The following is a 19,716-nucleotide window of genomic DNA, read 5'->3' as shown; positions in this document are numbered from 1 at the left end:
GAAACTTATTTCCGTGTTTCATCAAAACAGTCATAGCAAAAAGTATGGAGAAAAAAGTCTCAGTGTTTCCAGTTAAGCCACAAAAGGAAAAGATAAATATTTTCCTTAAAATATCAAAGTCAGTATTGAATTTCATTATGGTTGGGGACAATAATGTCATTGTCACTCTGTTCAGATGTACAGCGACTCAGCAAAGCAATTTCGAACCTTTTTATTTGTGTGGCATCTTTCAACTTGTCTAACTTTCAGGAGTCTTAATGCCATTTCTCATTGTTGGGCGCTCTGTAGGGCGAAACTCTGGGTTCCAGTTCGCCCCGGTCAGTCTCTGGGTCATCCAGGTAACAGGGGCCGGATTTGCATCCCATGGGGGTAGTGACTGTTGTCCCAGATGCTTGCCCCATGCAGATGCGCCTCCCTGTGAGCCCACCGCCGTAACCTCAGACCCCACGCGTTCAGCTGCCCCTCGGGCCATGCCCTGCAGCGGTGGGGAGGGCACTGATCAATCCCACGCCCTTCCCTGTGGCCCTCTCCCGGTTTCTGGGGATCCAGGGAAGAAAGCCGTCCGGTACGTGCCATCCCCGGCGGCCGCGAGAGGGAACGCGGGGCGCCGGGTGCCCCGCGGCGTCGCCCGGGGGTCCAGGCGCGAAGCCGGGCGGGGCCGCGACGCGGGTCCGAGCGCCCGAGGCGCCGGCGGAGCATGTGACCACGCCGCGCGGGGCCGGGCGCGCAGTGCCGCGCGGTGGCGGCGGCGGGCAGAGCAATGGAGGCCGCGGCCGCTTGAGAGGCGGGTGCGCTGCCGGGGCTGCTGCGGAGCTGCTGGTGCTGCGGGGCTGCCGCGGGCTGTGCAGCCGCGTCCGCCGCCCGCGCGGGACCGCCCGTCGCCGTCCGGCCGCTCGGCCAGCCTCGGCGCCAGGCGGGGACCTCAGGTGAGCGCCCTCTCGGCCCGCGGCCGGAGCCAGACAATGGGGGCAGCGGGCGGGCTTCTTCCTTCCACTCGCGACCCCCCGGGCCGGGCCCCCGCGGCGCCCCGGGATTCCCGACCTTGCCCTTGCCCTAGGGGCGTGGGCTCGGGGCGGCTGGCCGTGGACTTCGGGGCGGTGTCCCCGCGTGTGTGTGCGGCGCGGACCCTCCCCGAGGAACCGGCGCACGGTGTGCACCGCTTTGGATCCCACGCAAAGGAACCTGCGGACGGGCTGCAACCCCGGGAACTTGCAGAGAGCGTGGGACCTACTAATTCCCTCTCTCCTTCCCGCGCCGCGGCATCATGTCCCGGGGTCCCCGGCGCGGGTCCTGGCTGCAGCGGGGGGCAGAGCGAGACCTCGCCGTCTGGGATCTTGGACGCTGACCAGGGTCAGCCCTCTCCCCCCGTCAGAGCTGCATTGCTTTGTTTAACCTCTGCCAAGCCAATTCGCACAAACTCTTGTTGCCCCAATTCTGATGAGCCACCAGTTTGATGGCTGAGGCAAGACAAAGGTTTTCCCTGTTTACCAAGAGCTGGAGCCGGGAGACCGCACGCTGCCAGTGGTGTGAAATGTGTTTTCCTTATCTTCTCCCAGGGGTTCTTGCAGTGGCTTTCCTGGTTCTATAACCGTCCTTTCTTGCAGAGCTCTGTAGTGGCGAGATTGGACCTTCTAATCCTACAGATAGGGTGGGTGGGGTATGGCTTTTATTCATGGTTATCAGTAAACAGAAGGGCAGACGTTTACATTTTATATGGGATGTTTGCAGAATAGAGGCATCGTAATCATTTTCTGAATTCTAGATTTTTGAGAGAGAATATATATGTTTAAAGACACACTGATTCAGTGGGTGGGGGAAGGGAGAAGAAAACCTAGTAACTGGACCATGTGTTGTGAAATTTTAATATGGTTTTATGAATAGTGGCCTGGAAACTGATCTGCTGTAGGTGACGGAGTGTCTGTGTAGGGGGTGGTGGTGATGGACGGGGAGTGGTTAGAATACAAAGAATAAGGCAATTTTAGTAAAAGGTTCATAGTAAACATCCTGTAGCAAATTTTTAATTCATTTAGCTGTCATTACATCTTTGTCTCCCTGTGAAAATCACCTATAGTAGTTGTTGAATTATATATAAAATGGCTAACAATTATCTGGCATTATATGTGACTCAGGAATCTGAATACAACAATCAATTTTGAGTAATTTAAAAAGTCAACAAAGACACCTTCACTACTGCCTCCTTTATTCTGTGAGAAAACTGAGTCCTGGTTCAATATATTCAAGAGAAAATAGTCTGTACTAAAAAAAACCTCAAAGGCAGATTTTTTAAAGAAAGATTTTGAAAAAATGCATCATATGGAGGTGATATTGTTGCGTTATAGATGACTTCAACTCAAAAATGTGAAGGGATAAAAATAATGCTACCAGATCACCACTTTGCAGTATTACCTAAAATGTGTTTTATTCGAAACCTTATTTTTACAGGCACCTCTGACGTCGAGAAACTTTCACTCTAAAGACTTACTAGTACTTAGCACTGAATTTGGATTCAGGAAGATAATAATACTGACTTGACATACTTAGGCAATTGATGTGAGAAACAAAAGCCACCACATAGTTCTTTCTAAACTATAAAGCACTACGATAAGTGTAAGTTGTTATTGCTAGATGGGGAAGCTGTATTTAACAGTTTTCTCTTACGAGATTTTGGAAATTAATTGAAATTAGTATGAAATTCTCCAGGGCAAAGGATGGTCTTTCAGTCTTTTTTTGTAGTCCATATTTCTAATCTGGCGTATAGTAGGGTTCAATAAATAGTTGTGGAAAGAATGAATTAATGCAAAATAAAATACAAATGGATAGGGAGCTGGCCTGGTGGCGCAGCGGTTAAGTGCGTACATTCTGCTTCGGTGGCCCGGGGTTCGCAGGTTTGGATCCTGGGTGCGGACATGGCACCGCTTGGCAAGCCATGCTGTGGTAGGCGTCCCACATGTAAAGTAGAGGAAGATGGGCACGGATGTTAGCTCAGGGCCAGTCTTCCTCAGCAAAAAGAGGAGGATTGGCAGCAGATGTTAGCTCAGGGCTATTCTTCCTCAAAAAGAAAAAAAAAATACAAATGGGTAAAACATACACACGGATTGAATTGGTTTGCTTCTTTTAGTATAATGAACATTAACTGAAGGCTTACTGTGTGCCAAGAACTGTGCAGTGTTTCCATGCACAGGTTATAGAAGCCTGGCGACCTTCCTTTTTTGATCCTGTTGTGTGTATGTTTCTGTGAAGAACGGGGCCCCTGGGTGGTATTAATGATCGGCTCATATGACCGAGTAGCACAATAGAACATTTCACTTGTTGTATGTACATATACTTCCTCACAAAGGCCTGTGGGGAGGCAGGGCAGATACTATCATTCCCATTTTGTAGGTGAGGAAATCCAGACTCAGCGAGATTAAATGACTTGCCAACTCCTTGCCACTGAAGCGCCAAGGCTGGGGACTCGATCTGGATCTCACGCCTAGAGCTTTCTCCTCTGAATCACACTGCCTTCTCCCAGAGAGGCTGCACCTCCCGAAAGATCCTTCTCCAGTTAGGCCTCATGAGAAAGTCTACCTTTTGAATAACTTTTATATGGGGAAAAGTTATAGTTTACAACCTAGTGCTTACTGAAGTGGTTAAATGTGCAAATTCTGGAGTTAGGTGACTAAATTTGAACCCTGGGTTTACCAGTTACCAGCTCTGCGTCCTTGGCAAGTGACTTAATCTGTGTCTCAGTTTCCTCATCTGTAAAATGGTGGAAGTGATAGAACCTGCCTCATAGGATTTGGGGGAGGATGAGATGAAATAATGTGTCTGCTTAGCACAGTGTCAAGCACAAACTAAGCATTCAGTGTCAGCTAATTATTTTTATTCTCATTATTATAATGTAAAGCAGTGACTTTTAAACTTTCTTTTTTGCGCAGTAAGAGATGTATTTTACATTGCCATCCAGTATACATTACAAATATGTTTAATTTTTTAAAAGACTCATGAACCAATGCTTAGACTTCCCATGTGTCATGCATTCTTATATTTTTTATTCTATTTTATTTAGGAATGCCAGCTGAGATCCACTAAATTTCGCATCCCATTAATGTGTCAGGACTTGCGGTTTGACAAGCAACTAATGTAAAGGATAATCAGATTAAGTGCATTAAAGAAAAATTTCTTATTGAATCTTTATATTTTTCCTTCTAATGATTTGGAATTTGAATATTAAATTACACTAAAAATAAGTTCTTAAACATTTCTTAGTAACTAGTCATTTATTGAGTATTTATTATGCTCCAGGTACTGTGCTAAACAGTCTGTTTATATATGTTATCTAATTTAGTGCTCACAACAGCCTGTAACTTGGCCTTGTGTTTCCATTTGATAATTGAAATTAAGACTCAAAGAGGTTTTATTAACTTGCTCAAGGTCATAAAGTTAATGAGAGATGAAGCAGGAATTCCAACTGAGTTCTGTTTGACCCCAAATTTCTCTGCTCTCTCCCACGCTCTGTTCTGATGTTCTCTCACAGTGATTTCTAAAGATGTATCATTTTTCTTTTACGTAAATTTGAATGGCAATATTGAGAATTTACCCATTGTAGTACATGTCTTGTAGTTTCCTTTGAAAGGACCCATTTGAAGAAAATTTTCAAGTTAGTGAAGTAAGAAAGCACACTGGGTAGACTAGTAATTCATTTTGACTTTGGCTGGTCTTTGATGTAAATATTTTGGAATAGCTTCTCAGGGTTTTATGATGGAGTCAACTAATTGGTCAGTTTCATTGAGCACCCAAAGGTTTAATATATCTTGAGACATGAAATAGCTGTGTAACTATAAAAAGGCTTCATTACAAATGAATGTCGGCTTTTGTTAAGGCACAAAATGAAGACTCAAGAGCTACAAAGAGTATTTAATAGTATATTGATTTGTCTCAAAATCACCAGGCAGTAAAAGCATTTATTTTGGAAAGTGCTTGTAAGAAACTACCACTAACTGTCCTATTAATTTTTTTTTTGTATTCAATTCTTTGCAAATGTTTCTTAAATTTTTAGCAGTGTTTTAATTTTTTGCTATTTCTGAAACTTTCCTCCTCTTTGAAAAATATTGTCAGAGGGGATTGAAGAATGTTTTAAGGAAATATATTTTATAAATGATACTTAGAATACACAAATAGATGATTTTCAATGACAATGCAAAGGCAAATTTCACTGTTTATTTCACAATTATATCTTATAGATTCAGGCCCTTTAGTGTCTGGTTTGCGTATTGCTGTCAACATGTAGGAGTGTATCTTGTCGAAAAGCTGATTCCAGGTGCTTAAAGATATATAAATATGTTCCTGCTTTTGTGTTATAGCTTCTGCATACATGGAGCTTTAAACTTTTAACTGTATGTTGAAACAGTTTAGTTGTTGAATTAAGGTTAGTCTTTTCACAACTAGTAACTTTTTGTGTGTGTGTGTGGAAGATTGGCCCTGAGCTAACATCTGTGGTCAATCTTCCTCTTTTTGCTTGAGGAGGATTGTTGCTGAGCTAACATCTGTGCCAGTCTTCCTCTATTTTATGTGGGCACTGCCACAGCATGGCATGATGCGTGGTAAGTCCTTGCCTGGGATCCACGCCCATGAACCCCGGGCCACTGAAGTGGAGCACACAAACTTAACCACTACGCTACCGGGCCAGCCCCCAAAACTGATCATTTTAAAATCAGAGTCTGTGTAGATCATGATGATATATTAGAGAAGGACAGCAGTTTCATGGTTTATTTATGTGGTTTGAAAATCCATATGTTTCTGCTCGTCTGTCATCCTTTTCTATTGAGATTAGATTAAAGTGAATGTATTGTTTCATTTGTTGTTGAATATCAGATTTCATCCTTAGGTTAGCCCTGAAAAAATTGTTTTATGATGAAATGTGTATAAATGTGGTAAGCTTACTTTTTATGCTTATTTTATTAATTTATTTCTTTTCTCTAACACCTGACCCTTCATGAATTGGTATAGTTTTTGTAGCGTCAAGAAACGTTCCAGCTATAAAGCAGTCACTGTAATTTGTATGTTCAGGCAGATACTAACCTCGGTTACCATCACATTTTTTACTACTTTCATTCTTGATGTGAACATTCTTAGAGATAAGGAGAGCAAAACCAATTTAGATATTTACTTGTACTAGTGTCTTTGAGGCAGATACATATGCATATTTTAGGTTTATGTATATGTACGATTTTCACAGATATGTGAGGAGTGCGAGATTACAAACTCTTAATCCATAAATAAAAAATTATCTTGGGGCTGGCCTGGTGGTGTAGTAGTGAAGTTCGCGTGCTCTGCTTTGGTGGCCCAGGGTTCACAGGTTTGGATCCTGGGCACGAACCCAACACCACTCATCGAGCCACGCTGTGGCAGTGTCTCGCATAAAGTAGAGGAAGATTGGCACAGATGTTAGCTCAGTGACAGTCGTCTGCAAGCAAAAAGAGGAATATTGGCAACAAATGTTAGCTCAGGGCCAATCTTCCTTAAACACACACACACACACAAACACACACACACACACAAATTATCTTAAGTAACATTGTGGAAATAAAAAAAACTAAGTAAAAATCTTTGAGATGTTGAGTGCCTTATAGTCAGTCACATGTTATCAGAAATATTTAAGAAGCCACATAGAACAACCATATGCAATAGCTTTTATATTCTAGTAAGTTTGTATGTAGAAAGGTGATTCCGTTTAAAACGTCAAAAATGAAAAGCAGAAATATTTTCATTCAGATTTTTAAATCTTCGCCAGCTCTTCCAGATGTTTGTAGAATTTTTCGAATAGTATACTTTGAGGCTTAAGTGGAGATTCCAATAACTTTGCTTCTGAAAATGGTACTATATTAAATATTAAGTATTTGAGGAAAAGATACAGAAACTGCCTCCCTGAAAGACTTGGGAAATATTTAAATCAGAACTAAGTACTCAGTTCAGTAGAGACAGGTTGTTAGAACAGAATTTAAGAGCAACAGTAGCTGCTGAGAGGAATTATTCCAGTAACAAGAAAGGAAGGACAGCTTGGCGAAAGGCATTGGGCTTTTTATCAGGGAAGGTAGGAACGACCCACCCAGAGGTCCACTGGCCTCGCACCGCTCGCCTGGTGAGGGATTGGCTGGCACTGAGAGGGCGGAGGTGAGCAGGCAGGGAGGGTGGGCAGCGGAGAAACTTAGTTATTATTTAAATCTGGCATAAGCCGGATTCAATAAATAATCTGTGAAAAGTCTTGTATATAATTGTTAACCCACAGTTTCCTCACTTGGGAGGAATAAAAAGTCCGTGGTCCCAAGATGACTGTTTTTGGAAGCGGAAACATCAGAACTTCAATGTCAAAGCCTTTCTGGTCTCAGGTGGGGCCACTGCTGATGGGCTTAGGGAAGCTTCTGACAGCTTCAGCAGAGCTGGGAAGACACTGCTGATGAATTTCTTCCTTTTCAGAAGTTGTTGATAAATTTGGAGTGCTTGTTTTTCCCTGTCAGAGCATCACTGTGACAGATGCAGTGGGCTTTCTTGGTTCTGTTTACGATGCAGCTGCCCGGGCATGTTTGCGGTGGGTTAACTGTTTTCTGGAGTTAATGAGGTCAGGGTCACAGGTTCAGTTCCTGCGAAGGCCAGTTAGCTTTGCTTTGTTCTCTGATCTCATATTGTACTCTTAACCCAGACCAGCCATCTGGCGAAGGCAGATCATTGATCACAAAGGGACTAATAAGCAAGACAGTGTGGGAGGCGTGGCAGGAATTGAGTTATTAGAGAAACAGTTCCAAAAGCATGTGCCAGTTTGTGTTTCATAGCATTTTCTTAATATTTGGAAGATAACGTGATTGTCACGTTATTTTCTTGGTCATTTCTGTTTAACTCTCATTTTAACAGGTTTTTCTAGTTGCAAGTTTTTAGATATCTCATTCATTCAGCAGTTACATATTGTCCTGAGTGTTCTGAACTTTCCTCTAGGTGTGTAGGACAGCGACTGTGTCAGTGAGGGTGGAGTAAATGTCTGAAAGTAGAGGATCAAACCTCCTACTCAGTTGTTTACAGATCCAGCTCCACTGAATTAAAAAATAAAAGTTAAAAAAAGCAAAACACTGTTTTGAATGAGAACAAATAGACTGAGAATATCTAGGGAAACACTTTGTAGTTTAAGTATACCTAGGTCTGCAAATCTCTTATTCCCTTTATTAAAATTACTTCTAATATCAAGAGAAAGAGCAGAGATCATCTAGACTTGTGCTATCTCATATGATAGCCACTGGTCTCATATGGCTATTGAGCATTTGAAATGTGCCCTGTCAAAATTGAGATGTGCTGTAAGTTTAAAATACACACTGGATTTCAAACACTTGGTATGAAGAGAGACTGTAGGGGCTGACTTGGTGGGGTAGTGGTTGAGTTTGTGTGCTCCACTGTGGCGGCCCGGGGTTCTCAGGTTCGGATCCCCAGTGCGGACCTAGCATGGCTCATCAAGCCATGCTGTGGCACCATCCCACATAAACCAGACAAAGATTGGCAACAGATGTTAGCTCAGGACCAGTCTTCCAAACAAACAAAAAAATCCCCAAAGTAACAAAAAAAAGAATGTAAAATATGTCATTAATAATTTTTTAATATTGATTGCATGTTGAAATAATGTTTTAGATATGTTAGATTGAATACAGCATTATTAAAAATAATGTTATGGTTCTTTTTACTTTTTTAAATGTGCCTACTAGAAAATTAAAAACTACATATGTGGCTTACATTTATGGCTTGCATTATATTTCTATTAGGCAGCGCTGTTCTAGCCCAAACCCTCATTTTACAGATGAGAAGGCTAAGGTCAGAGGTTAAGTAACTGAGCTGAGTTCTTTCCATTGCCTGTAATCTCTCCTGCTAATAGGTTAGGTGCTCAGGAAGATAGGAGCTCTTTGAACCATTAGCAGACCATTTAGTGCATGGCAATTATCATATGTTACAAGATCTGTGCCTGACTCATTGCATATTAGGTATTTTGTCGATTGTGAGTGTGTGTGAGTGTATACACATGCCACATATATAGGAAGGGACTTCGTCTTGTTTGTGATGTTGATATTTAGGCTCAATTTTACCTTCCTGTGTAGGTCAGAGGCCCTACAGCTTTATTTAGTTCTGAGAAAAGTACATTAAAATATTAGACATTAACAGTTGTAATTCTGGATTCAAGTGGGTACTTTTAATGTGTACTTCTCATTACAAAGAAGATTTCTGGTAGTTTTTAATGAACCTGGATAGACAAGGCAGCAGGATTTTCGGGCTGTGTCCCTTTTGGAAGGAGGAGAGCTGAAGTGAAGAGAGATGGCTCAGTCTGTGTTCTGAAGACAGAACTTATTATGAGCTGTTACTTACCATCTCTTAGCCATGGCTTCTCCTGATGTTCCAGCTGAGGAAGAAATAGCTGGGGTTGGCTGGTGCGAAAGTTGTGGCCCCAGCATGTGGGCTTCCTGTCAGTTTTGTGAGCATAATGGTCTTTATTTTTGAGGAAGGTTAGCCCTGAGCTAACATCTGCTGCCAATCCTCCTCTTTTTGCTGAGGAAGACTGGCCTTGAGCTAACATCTGTGCCCATCTTCCTCTACTTTATATGTGGGTCGCCTACCACAGTATGGCGTTTGCCAAGTGGTGCCATGTCTGCACCGGGATCTGAACTGGCAAACCCCGGGCTGCTAAGAAGCGCAACATGCACACTTAACTGCTGCGCCACCGGGCCGGCCCCAGCATAATGGTCTTTAATTGGCAAAGAGAAAAAAGAAGAAAACCTCAGGACCAAATTTATTGTCTGTTATTTTTGGTTAAGAATTTTGCTTTCCTAATCAACATAGGCAGTTCAAATTAACATCTTAAAGATGTTTACTTTATGTGCCTTCAGATCTGGTCTTTCTTTTTGGCCCACACAGAGTTCCAAGTCACTATCAGTTTATTATCAGTGACTCAGTGACAACTAGTGAACGATGACTTTGTCAGGCAACCTCGGACACTTCAATTAATCTCATCATCCGTACTAGCTAGTAATGTGCATGAATTTATCCTTTCATTAGGGGCAGTGTGGAGGTTGAAAGAAGGTATGTGATTACTTCCAGAATGGGGGCTTATAAAAACATTTCTGGATTATCATTTTTCTATGCTTTTTGTCTGTTACAAACAACCAAGATTTATCCTGGGTACAGAGAAACAAAGCAAGATGGCAATCTCTGAATGGTTACCTTCGAGCAGGCCAAAATAAGAAACTGTGTCCTGTGGTATGAAGTTTAGTGAAAAGTGCCATGACCATCCACATCCCATCCAGCCTGAGTCATCAAAACCCAGTTCATCTCATGTCAGCAGATATGTTACTGAGTACACACCATGTGCTGGGCACAGTGGGCAGAGTATGACAAGAACAAGGGCTGGGGGACTACAGCTCACTTGAAGACCAAAGTCTTCATCACTTTTGTTGTCGTTTCTAACTTGAGAAAAGAATGTAGCGTTTTTACATTGTTGCAGAACGACTGCATTACGATTCACGTTCAGCAAGTCACTAGCTGATTTCATGTACTGTCGTGTTCCATTTCTAGCAGTAACCGGGTTTTTTCCTTGGGGTCGTGGGGGCAGTCAGTTGGAATAATGAGAGGCTTGTTGTCACCTGGGGAATCATTGAACATGGGAGGGTAGCACACTTCCTCTGTATTCTCTCCTTTTTCCCTGCTCCAGCTGTTTATACCAGGCACTGTGGAGTTGCTAGTGAATATAAAAATGAAGAACTCACGGTCTAGTAAAGAAGAAAGATAAGACAGAATGTAGAGTATGCTATGAGAGAAGGGCGCAGTGTTATGGGAACTCAGAGGAAGAAGCTGTCATTCTGGTGAGGAGTGGTCTAATGAGGGAAGACAAGGAGGCAGCTTGCAGAGGAAGTGACATTTGAGCTGGGTCTTAAAGGATGGGTAGAATTTTAACAGATGGAGAGAGGGCAGGAAGGTATTCCAGAATTAGGGAACAGAATGAGCAAAGATAGGGCAAGCACGAAAGCCATGGTGTACTGAGGACGCAGGAACAGTGGGCATGGAAGGGAACGGCAGGAGATAAGAGTAAAAAAGTGAGTAAGTCAAAATGTGGAGGGATTTGAAGGGTGAAGGGTGCTGACATTTTTTAGGCAACGGGGAACTATGGAAACCAGGGAGTGGCATATTTGCATCTATTTTGGAAGGATGACTGGGAGTTGAGAGGTCTGGTTCTAGGCCCAGCTTTCCCTTTAATTAGCCTAGTGACTTTGCGCAAGTCACTTCGCTCCTCTGGGCCTCAAATAATCTCCTGCATGAGGTAAAAGGGTGGGGCAAGTGTTATCCAGTCAATCAGTAAACAGATACAGTAGTTACCAAGGGCCTACTCTGTGCCAGGGCTCCTGTTGGTGCTGGAACCCTAGAGCAAGCACAAAGGGCCCCTGTGCCAGGGAGATGATATTCTGGTGGGAGAGACACACAGTGAAGAGTATATAATGTCATGTCAGGTAGTGATAAGTACTATAACAAAAGTGGAGCAGAGTGAGTGGAAAGTGGTGCTGTTTCTAGATAGCGTAGCGCAGAGATCTTTGAAGGAAGTGGAGGAAGCCGTGGGAATATTTCAGATCTCTTCTAGATCTCAAATCATAGGTATAATTAAGGGAAAAGCTATGGGAGTTCAATCTCTTCAACATTGATTAAAATCGGTTTCCAAATAGATGTTGTTCTTACAGTTTCGATTCGTTCCACCAATACGCTTATTGATGGGCAGAATCTTTTTAGCACTCCATCGTTTAAATAGCTTGACTAAGTATAGCATAATTTAATTTTAGGAAACAATTTCTTTCATCATCTGAAAAATGTTGCTCATGTTGGTAATTTTGGATCCTGCCCCTCCCTCAGCACATTATCCATCTCCAACCTTGTGGCTTATGGAAGGGGGAATATGCTAACATTTAACCAACCAGATTTAAGGCAGTTGTTCAATATGTTGAATAGCTCTTCCAAGTTATTTTAATATAAATTAAAATTAAGTGGGAGCTCTGGGACAGCCCTGTTTTAATTAGAGTTGGAATGCATCTTAGGAGACCATTTCTGCCAGTTATAATCATAACAGTGGCATTAGGAATTTTTAAAAGAATCAGTAATAAGCTGAGTCTATCCTGAGGTCTTAAAGTTTGGTTTGTAGGTGATTCTTGCTGAATCAATGAAAGGCTGAAGAAGGCGCACATTCTTCTTTGGCCCTAAACCTTTTCTTGGTGATGTGGAACAGTTGAGCGGTAGTCAGCAGAAGAGAGGAAGAGAGTATGCTTAAAAGTGGCTTGTTCTTTGTGTGAGATATTAAGTAGGGAGATCTGGACTTACCGTTTATTGAGGACTGTTCACAGAGTTTTAAAGTGATTTCCCACCAATTATGTCTGCCGTGTCAGGAAGCTAGAGTGGTAGACTGTCCTTTTAGAGACAGTGTAAGATGTGATCCCCGACCTTAGGCTGGCATGGAATCCAGGCTATGTGGCTTTGTTTCCTTACCTAGCAGTTCACAGCCAGTGAAGCTGACCCTGCCTGAATAATTTAACTCATCTTGTCCTTTAAGATAGTTTCAAGGAGTTGCTATTAGAACTGAATGATGTACAGTTTGGGGCTTGCACATGTATTTTTGTTCTTTCTTCATTTTCCTTTTTACAGAAGATAGAAGTACCTCCTTGGTCTTCAGTTCTCCTGCTGGTTGTTTATAATTCCTGCTCTAGATTACTCATTCTGCCAGTCCTTGTTGTAATATCATTTATTTTTTAAAATTAAGTTCTCATTATAATTCCCTCATGCATCTGTCGTCCTCAGAATGTTTAGTTATTCGGTATAGAAAGGAAGGAAGGAAGGAGAGAGGGAGGGAGAGAAGAAAGGGAGGAAAGGAGGGAGGGACGGGAAACAAGAAAGAGAACTCTGGATACTGTACCAACAGGTCATGTTAATGTTTGTTTTGCTTATTATATCTGAATTTCCAATATTCTGTTTTTTTCCCTCAAATAAAAAAATTTTTCATTATGGTAAAATTTATATAACATAAAATTTACCATTTTAACCATTTTTAAGTGTGCAGTTCATTGGCGTTAAGCACATTCCAAATGTTGCATAACGAACAGCACTATGCACTTGCAGAACTTTTTCATCATCCCAAACAGAAACTGTGCCTATTAAACACTAACTCCTCATTCCCGCCAGCCCCTGGTGACCTCTATTCTATTTTCTGTCTCTATGAATTTGCCTATTCTGGGTATTTCATGTAAGTAGGATCATACAATATTTGTCCTTTTGTGGCTGGCTTATTTCACTTAGCATAGGATTTTCAAGGTTCATCCATGTTGTAGCATATGTCAGACCTTTATTCCTTTCTATGGCTGAATAAGATTCCATTGTTCACATAACAATAAAAAAACCCATTCGTCTGTTGATGCGCATGTGGTTGTTTCCACCTTTTGGCTATTGTGAATAATGCTCCTATCAACATTGCTGTCTAAGTATCTGTTTGAGTCCCTGCTTTCTGTTCTTCTGGATATACACCTAAGAGTGGGGTTCCTGGATCATATGGTAATTCTAGGTTTCACTTTTTGAGGACCTGCCAAACTGTTTGCCACAGTGACTGTAACATTTTAAATCCCCATCAACAATCCACAAGGGTTCCAGTTTCTCCACATACTCACCATCACTTGTTGTCTTATGTTTTTTGATAATAGCCATCCTGACAAGTGTGAGGTGATATCTCGTTGTGGTTTTGATATGCATTTCCCTAATTATTAGTAATGTTGAGCAACTTTTCATATGCTTATTGGCCATTCCTTTATCTTTTTTTGGAGATGTCTATTCAGGTTCTTTGCCCATGTTTGAATAGAGTTGTTTTCTTTTTTGTTGCTGAGTTTTAGAAGTTCTCTATATATTCTGAATATCAATTCCTTATTTGATATATGATTTGCAGATATTTTCTTCCATTTTGTGGGTTGCCGCTTTACTCTGAATAGTGTTTTTTTTTTTTTTTGAGGAAGATTAGCCCTGAGCTAACATCTGTGGCCAATCCTCCTCTTTTTGCTGAGGAGGACTGGCCCTGAGCTAACATCTGTGCCCATCTTCCCCTACTTTATATGTGGGACGCCTACCACAACATGGCGTACCAAGTGGTGCCATGTCTGCACCTGGGATCTGAACTGGTGAACCCTGGGCCGCCAAAGCAGAATGTGCATGCTTAACCACTACATCACCAGGCTGGCCCCTAATGGTGTCTTTTGATGCACAAAATTTTAAAATTTTTGCAAAGTCCAATTTGTCTGTTTTTTTCTTTTGTTACCTGTGCTTTTGGTGTCATAGCCAAGAAACCAGTGCCGAATCCAATGTGGTGAAGCTTTTGTCCTCTATTTTCTTCTAAGAGTTTTATTGTTTTAGATCTTACATTTTGGTCCTTGATCCGTTTTGAATTAATTTTTGTATACTGTGTTAGGTAAGAGTCCAACTTCATTTTTTTGCATGTGGGTATCAAGTTTTCCTAGCACCATTTGTTGAAAAGACTGTCGTTTCCCCATTGAATGAGCTTAGCACCCTTGTCAAAAATCATTTGACCATATATGTGAGGGTTTATTTCTGAACTCTCTATTCTATTCCACTGGTCTATTTGTCTACCTTTGTGCCAATACTATACTGTTTTGATTGCTTTGACTTCGTAGTAAGTTTTGAAATGAGGAAGTGTGAGTCCTTCAGTTTTGTTCTTTTTTTCAAGATTGTTTTGGCTATTTGGGGCCCCTAGAGATTCCATATGAATTTTAGGATGAAATTTCTATTTCTGCAAAAAAAGTCATTGAGGGTTTTGGTAGGGATTGCATTGATTCTGTCGATTTCTTTGGGTAGTCTCGATCTTTTTAAGTCTTCCAGTCCATGAACAGGAGATGTTCATTTCACTTATGTCTTCTTTAGTTTCTTTCAGCATTGTTTTCTAGTTTTTATTGTACAGATCTTTCACCTCCTTGGTTAATTCCTAAGTATTTTCTTCTTTTTGATGCTGTTGTAAATGGGATTGTTTTTGTAATTTTCAGATTGTTCATTGTTTGTGTGTAGAAATACAAATAATTTTTGTGTATTGACTTTGTTTACTGCTACTTTGCTGAATTCATTTATTAGTTCTAATGGCTTTTTTTTGTGAAGTATTTAGGGTTTTCTACATAGAAAATCATATCATCTGCAAATAGAGATAATTTTGCTTCTTCCTTTCCAATTTAGTTGCCTTTTATTTCTTTTTCTTGCTTAATTACTGTGGCTAGAACTTCCAGTACCATGCTGAATAGAAGTGGTGAAAGCAGGCGTCCTTGCCTTGTTTCCGATCTTAGAGGAAAATCTTTCAGTCTTTGACCATTGAGTATGATGTTTGTTGTGGATTTTTAATATATGGCTTTTATTATGGTGAAGTAGCTTCCTTCTGTTCCTATTTTGTTGAGTGTTTTTATCATGAAAGGGTGTTGAATTTTGTCACCTGTTTTTCCTCCATCAATTGAGATGATCATGTGTTATTTTTTCTTTGTTTTGTTGATGTTGCATATTACTTTGATTGATTTTTCTTACGTTGAATCATCCTTGCATTCCAGGAATAAATCTCACTTGGTCATGGTGTATAATCCTTTTAATATGCAGCTCAATTCTATTTGCTAGTATTTTGTTGAGGATTTTTGTGTTAATGTTCCTAAGGGATATTAGTCTGTAGTTTCCTTTTCTTGTAGTATGTTTGTCTGGCTTTGGTATCAGGGGAATTCTGGCCTCATAGAATGAGTTAGGAAGTATTCCCTCCTCTTTAGTTTTTTGGAAAAGTTCGAGAAGGATTGGTATTAATTCTTTAAATGTTTGGTAAAATTCATTGGTGAAGTCATCAGGTCCAGGACTTTTCTTAATTGGGAGATTTTTTTTAAAAGATTTTATTTTTTTCCTTTTTCTCCCCAAAGCCCCCCGGTACATAGTTGTATATTCTTCGTTGTGGGTCCTTCTAGTTGTGGCATGTGGGACGCTGCCTCAGCGTGGTTTGATGAGCAGTGCCATGTCCGCCCCCAGGATTCGAACCAACGAAACACTGGGCCGCCTGCAGCGGAGTGCGTGAACTTAACCACTCGGCCATGGGGCCAGCCCCCTTCATTGGGAGATTTTTGATTATTGATTCTATTTCCTTACTTGTCATAGGTCTGTTCATATTTTCTATTTCTTTGTGATTTAATTGTGGTAGATTTTGTGTTTCAAGGAATTTTTCCATTTCATCTAGCTTATCCACTTTTTTAGCATACACTTATTCATAGTACTCTCATATAATCTGTTTTATTTCTGTAGAATCCGTAGTAATGTCCCAACTTTCATTTCTGATTTTAGTAATTTGAGTCTTCTCTTTTTTTCCTTAGTTCATCTAGCTAAAGGTTTGTCAGTTTTGTTGATCTTTTCAAAGAACCAACTTATGGTTTCATTGGTTTTCTCAGTTGTTTTTCCCTTCTCTATTTCATTTATCTCTGCTTTTAGCTTTACTATTTCCTTCCTTCTGCTGGCTTTTGGTTTAGTTTTTTTTTTTCTAGTTTCTTCACTTGTAAAGTTAGGTTATTGATTTGAGCTCTTTCTTGTTTTTTATTGTAAGTGTTCATAGCTAGAAATGTCCTCCTTAACACTGCTTTCACTGTATCCCATAAGTTTTCGTATGTTGTGTTTTCATTTTCATTCATCTGTGAGTATTTTCTAATTCTCCTTGTGATTTCTTCTTTGGTCCATTAGTTGTTTAAAAGTGTATTGTTGGGCTGGCCCGGTGGCGCAGCAGTTAAATTTGCACGTTCCGCTTCAGTGGCTTGGTTTGGTTCACTGATTTGGATCCCAGGTGCAGACATGGCACTGCTTGTCAAGCCATGCTGTGGTAGGCATCCCACATATAAAGTGGAGGAAGATGGGCATGGATGTTAGCTCAGGGCCAGTCTTCCTCAACAAACAGAGAAGGATTGGCAGCAGATGTTAGCTCAGGGCCAATCTTCCTCAAAAAAAAAAAGTGTATTGATTAATTTTCCCAATTTTGTGAATTTCCCTGTTTTACTTTTGTTATTGATTTCTAATTTCATCCCGTTGTGGTCAGAGAAGTTGCTTTGTATGATATCTATCTTTTTACATCTATCAAGACTTAATTTCTGGCCTAACATGTTGTCTGTCTTGGAAAGTGTCCCAGGTGCACTTGAGAAAAATGTGTATGCTGTTGTTGTTGGGTAGAGTGTTTGGTGTGTCTGTTAGGTGTAGTTGGTTTATTTTTTTTATTTTTATTTTTTTAAAGATTTTATTTTTCCTTTTTCTCCCCAAAGCCCCCCAGTACATAGTTGTGTATTTTTAGTTGTGGGTCCTTCTAGTTGTGGCATGTGGGACGCCGCCTCAGCGTGGCCTGATGAGTGGTGCTAGGTCTGCTCCCAGCATCCAAACCAGCGAAACCCTGGGCGGCCAAAGCGGAATGTGTGAACTTAGCAACTAGGTCACAGGGCCAGCCCCTAGTTGGTTTATTTTGTTGTTTAAGTCCTCTTATCCTGTGACTGGTTGTTCTAGCCATTATTGTGAGTAAGGCATTGAAGTCTCTAACTACTATTGTAGAATTATTTCTCCCTTCAGTTCTGTCAGTTGCTTCATACGTTTTGATCATCTGTCATTAGATGTGTGTTTATACTGTTATATCTTCTTGCTATATTGAACCTTTTATTAACATGTAATGTCTTTCTTTGTCTCTTGTAACCCTTTTTTGATTTAAAGTCTCTTTTGTCTGATATTAGTATAGCCACCCCTGCTCTCTTTTGGTTACTATTTACATGGAATATTTTTTCCCATCTTTTCAGTTTTAACCTGTTTGTGTCTTTGGATCTCAAGTGAGTCTCTTGTAGACAGCATATAGTTGGGGCATGTGTTTTTATCTACGCTGCCAATCTGTGTCCTTTTTTTTTTTTTTCTGCTGAGGAAGATTTGCCCTGGGCTAACATCCATGCCAGTCTACCTCTATTTTTTAGTATATGGGCTGCCAGCACAGCATGGCCACTAACCCAACAGTGTAGGTCTGGGAACTGAACCCAGGCTGCTGAAGTGGAGCATGGTGAATTTAACCACTAGGCTACTGGGGCTGGCCCAAATCTGTGTCTTTTGATTGGGGAGTTTAATTCATTTACATTTAAGGTAATTAATGATAAGGAGGGACTTACTTTTATCTTTGCACTGTTTTCTATATGTCCTGTGGCTGTTTTGTCCCACATTTCCTGCATTGCTATCTTCTTTTGTTTAGTTGATTTTCTATAGTGAAATGTTTAAATTCCTTTCTAATTTCCTTTTGTGTATATTCTATAGCTATTTTCTTTGTGGTTACCAGGGGATTACATTTAACACACTAAAGTTATAACACTCTGATTTGATTTTCTATCAGCTTAATTTCAATAACATACAAAAACTCTGCGCCTTTCCAGTTCTGTCCCCACCTATCTTTATGCAATTTTATGCCAAAAAACATACTCTAATAATTCTTTTAAATGCATTAGTCTCCTAAGTTATTTAGAAAACAAGATCTGGAGTTACATACCAAAGTTACAGTAATAATAGCTTTTATACTAATAATTCCTTTTTTTCTTTAAATGTACTAGTCTCTTAAATCATGTAAAAAACAACAAAAAAAGTACAGTTACAAACCATTGTTAAAATAATACTATCTTTTATAATTGCCCATGTGCTTACTTTTATTGAGATTTTTATTTCTCCTTATGCCTTTGAGTTACTGTCTAGTGTGTCTTCATTTCACCTTGTAGGACTCTCTTGAGCATTTCTTGCAGGGCAGGTCTAGTGGTCACAAACTCCCTCTACTTTTGTTTATCTGGGAATGTTGTAATCTCTCCCTCACTTTTGAAGGACAGTTTTGCCAGATATAGCATTCTTGGTTGACAGTTTTCTTCTTTTAGTACTTTGAATATATTGGCCCATTGTCTTCTGGCCTCAAGTTTCTGATGAGAAATCTGCTGACAGTCTTACTGAGGAGCTCTTGTATGTGATGATTTGCTTCTCTCTTACAGCTTTCAAGATTCTCTCTTTGTCTTTTTCTTTTGAAAGTTTGATTATAATGTGTCTTGGTGTGGGTCTCTGAGTTCATCTTACTTGGTGTTAATTGAACTTTTTTGGTTTTTATATTCATGTCTTTCATCAAATTTGGGAAGTTTCAGCCATTATTTCTTCAGATATTCTCTTTGCCCCTTGCTCTCTTCTCCTTCTAGGACTCCCAAAATGCTTATGTTGGTCTGTTTGATGGTTTTCCATGGGTCCTTTGGACTCTTTGCTTTTCTTGAATCTTTTTTCTTTCTGTTCCTCAGCATCAGTAATTTCCATTGTCCTGTCTTCAAGTTCATTGATTATTTCTTCTTGCTCAAATCAACCTTTGACTCCATCTAGTGAATTTTTCATTTCTGTTATTGTACTTTTCTACTCCAGAATTTCTTTTTCATTTCTTTTTAGGTTTTCTATTCTTTATTGATATTTCCATTTTGTTCACACGTTGTTTTCTTGACTTTCTTCACATCTTCCTTTAGTTCCTCGAGCACCTTTAAGAGAGTTGTTTTAAATTCTTTGTCTAGTATATCCGCTGTTAGGTCTTTCTCAGGGACAGTTTCTCTTGATTCATTTTATTCCTTTGAATGGACCATACTTTCCTATTTCTTT

General features: G+C 40.5%; 1 protein-coding gene across 5 annotated transcripts in view; it reads left to right on the top strand.

Annotated features, from left to right (window-relative positions):
- The first annotated feature begins 788 nt into the window (after positions 1 to 788).
- CRACD (capping protein inhibiting regulator of actin dynamics) overlaps positions 789 to 19,716 on the top strand; it is a 274,637-nt gene continuing 255,709 nt past the window's right edge. For 4 of the 5 annotated variants that reach the window (XM_046656408.1, XM_046656406.1, XM_046656405.1 and 1 more), the window contains exon 1: positions 790 to 926. The gene's annotated coding sequence lies outside the window, so the exon portion shown is untranslated. Of the gene's footprint in view, positions 927 to 19,716 lie in introns of all 5 variants that reach the window. The other variant, XM_046656407.1, reaches the window with a different exon arrangement.

This window comes from Equus quagga, chromosome 3, assembly GCF_021613505.1.
Source record: "Equus quagga isolate Etosha38 chromosome 3, UCLA_HA_Equagga_1.0, whole genome shotgun sequence".
NCBI classification, from domain to species: Eukaryota; Metazoa; Chordata; class Mammalia; order Perissodactyla; family Equidae; genus Equus; species Equus quagga.
This window is presented reverse-complemented; position numbering and strand designations above follow the sequence as displayed.